This window comes from Monopterus albus, unplaced genomic scaffold, assembly GCF_001952655.1.
Source record: "Monopterus albus unplaced genomic scaffold, M_albus_1.0 scaffold15.1, whole genome shotgun sequence".
Lineage (NCBI taxonomy): Eukaryota > Metazoa > Chordata > Actinopteri > Synbranchiformes > Synbranchidae > Monopterus > Monopterus albus.
Window position 1 is genome coordinate 2624928 of NW_018127895.1, and position 3054 is coordinate 2627981.

Sequence of the window (3054 nt, forward strand, 5' to 3'; positions counted from 1 at the left end):
TGCTGCGTTTGACCAGGCTGTTGCTCAGTCGGACGTGGCCGCTGGTGATGCAGAGAAACTTAGTTCCTGGTTTGACTTTTCTTGTCGCTCCATAATGGACTTGGTGGCCCCGTTGAAAACTCTGCAATGTAGGACGAGGCTGGAACCCTGGTTTGGTACTAAAACTCATGCAGCTAGACAAACCTGCCGCAAAGCAGAGCGCCGTTGGAAGAAGGATGGACTGCAGGTCTCGTTTCAAATCCTAAAGGACTGTTAGCGTAACTACCAGAAGACTGTTGAAGAATCAAAACGAGAGTATTTGTCAAATATTATTGTGTCTAACAGTCATAATCCGCGTGTCCTGTTTAAAAGAATCAGGTCTGTTGGACCCTCCACAGTCTACCTGCTTGGAAGCATTGGTTGAGCTGTGTGATAATTTTTTATGGGTTTTTAATGAGAAGCTTGCTATTATAAGGCCGTCTGTTCCAACTTCTGTTTTAGATCCTTCTGAATGTGCCCCTTGCCTGGCTGTTTTTGATGCGTTTGAGCCTGTGACTCTCCTGTTTTTGGAGGAGGTAGTTAACCAGGTTAAGCCATCTGGCTCCCCTCGAGATGCTATTCCCCCGTCTTTATTCGAGGAGGTCTTTCCTTGTATAGGAAAGCTGGTTCTGGCTATTATTAATAGCAGTATGTCTTCAGGTGTTGTCCCTGAACATTGTAAACATGCAGTTGTGCAACCTTTGCTCAAGAAACCAGGTCTTGATCGTGCTATTCTGAATAATTACAGGCCTATTTTTAAGTTGTCTTTTATTTCGAAAGTACTAGAGAAAGTGGTTTATATACAACTGAAATCCTTTTTAGATGAGCATAATGTATTCGAGGTTTTTCAGTCTGGTTTTAAAACTCGGCATAACGTCTGCTCATGGCACATTTTGGTTTTTAACGATATTTACCTGGCAACAGATGCTGGTGGCTATGTGATTCTTGTTTTGCTGGATCTGACCGCTGCTTTTGACACGGTTGACCACGATATCCTAATATCTTGACTTAAGGAGTTAGTGGGCATCCGTGGTACTGCCTTGGAGTGGTTCAGGTCTTATTTGTCGGATAGGACGATGTCTGTTGGGTTTGCTGATGTTGAGTCCTCATCTACCCCGTTGGTATCTGGGGTTGCGCAGGGCTCAGTCTTACAGGTTGTGTTTTTAGAAAACATGGGGTTTCTTTTCACTGTTATGCGGATGATGTGCAGATGTACATACCAATGAGGGGAAGGGACACATCATCGGTTGTATCATTATTGTCATGTTTTGATGACATTAAGAACTAGATGGCTTTGAATTTATTGAAATTAAATGATATGAAAAAAGAGGTTATAGTGTTTGGCCCAAATAATTTTGGTGATTCTCCCCCAGTTGATCTAGGTTGCTTGCAGCAGTATGTGTAGTCAACTGTTACAAGCCTAGGTGTTGAAATAGATTCCAATTTTAGATTGGAATATCAAGTGAACGCACTTGTAAGGGCTAGCTTTTTTTCACCTTCGACAGCTGGCAAAGGTAAAGCCTCTTCTTTCGCGGCAGCACTTTGAGACAGCAATACATGCGTTTGTTACGTCTCTCCTGGATTATTGTAATGCGCTCTATTTTGGGCTTAGTCAGATGTCCCTTGCCTGTCTTCAGAGAGTTCAAAATGTGGCTGTTCGTTTACTGGTTGGGGGGCGCAAAGGGGAGCATATCACTCCCATTTTGGCTTCTCTTCACTGGCTGCCGGTGTATTTTAGAATTCATTTTAAGATTCTTTTATTTGTTTATAAGTCTTTAAATGGTTTGGCCCCCTCTTATCTTACAGAGTTGTTGCGTCCCTATAGTCCTTCTCGGACTTGTGTCAAGTTTACTGTGGCTTGTTATACCCCAGTTCTTTAATTGAACAGATCTGAATGAAGACAGAGTCCAACTTGCTTCATTTTAGTGCTGGTTTATTTTAAAAGCCACAATAAAAAGTTACAGAAACAAAAACCCGGGTAGCGCCCAGCTCCAGACTACTGCTGGAAGAAAGGAGACCCTGGAAACACAGAGCCTAATACATTTATAAGGTTTTTGGGTTAACCCCTTATACAAAAAGATATAAAAACATCAGGAGTTGGAGACAGTCCGACTACAGATCTATTTGGTCTTTCATGTGGAGATGTTTTGTTTTGCGTGCGCGAAATCAACGATTTCCCCTGAGACAGAAAAGCATCTTTGTCCATTTTACACACAGGTTCTTCTAACAGAAGGTGACAGGGAGAATCTTTTACTACTTGCTGGTACTGTTTTACAGTAGGCAGTGAAATTATATGTGTTACTATGATATGGGAAATTCGATTCTCTTTTAAACTGCATTACTAACACACATTAAAGTCTAAGAACACAAAGTCTAAGAATGATCTGACTAATTTATTAATTTCTAACAGGCCTTAAATTGAACCTTTTCAATTAAAGGAACACACTTCTCTCAGGAGAGACATTTAAAAAGGTTGAAATCTCTGTAACAGAGGTTGAGCTACCGACCAACTTGGTCTGTGTTATGGTTCAAGCTCCACAATCTCTGGATCCTACATTTCTCCTGATGCTAGTCTGCAATGGGGATGCCATTCGGTAATTTCAAAATATTAAAGGAGCATCTGTGGGGATCAGTCATGTTTGTATAGAGGCCAGTACCACCCCATGCCCCTCTGGCTGTCACAGAACTGACTTAGTCAAACCTCAGGTGATTTATGAGCCACAGATGTGCTGCAAATATGTGTTATGATTTTACATTGTTTAACAATGGCACTTTCCCTCTCTTTGTCTGTCTCTTGCTATAGGAACAGAGAAGAGGAACCGGAATAAAGCTTCACTCCTGTCAGCACTGTGACAAGGCCTTCTCAACATCACAGTCTTTAAAGTACCATCAGCGTATTCACACTGGAGAGAAGCCATACAGCTGTGACCAGTGTAGCTCAGGTTTTAGAACGTTGGGGAGTCTAAAAGTCCATCAGCGTATTCACACTGGAGAGAAGCCATACAGCTGTGACGAGTGTGGCTCAGGTTTTAGAAC

The 3054-nt window shown here is 42.1% G+C and overlaps 2 long non-coding RNA genes across 2 annotated transcripts in view; one reads left to right on the forward strand and one right to left on the reverse strand.

Annotated features, from left to right (window-relative positions):
* Positions 1 to 3048, forward strand: part of LOC109955528 (uncharacterized) — an 11892-nt gene extending 8844 nt beyond the window's left edge. Inside the window, exon 3 of the long non-coding RNA XR_002274274.1 lies at positions 2822 to 3048. This is a non-coding gene — a long non-coding RNA (uncharacterized LOC109955528). The remainder of the gene's footprint in view (positions 1 to 2821) is intronic.
* The window catches only part of LOC109955529 (uncharacterized), a 5322-nt gene continuing 4829 nt past the window's right edge, over positions 2562 to 3054 (reverse strand). The window contains exon 4 of the long non-coding RNA XR_002274275.1: positions 2562 to 2577. This is a non-coding gene — a long non-coding RNA (uncharacterized LOC109955529). The remainder of the gene's footprint in view (positions 2578 to 3054) is intronic.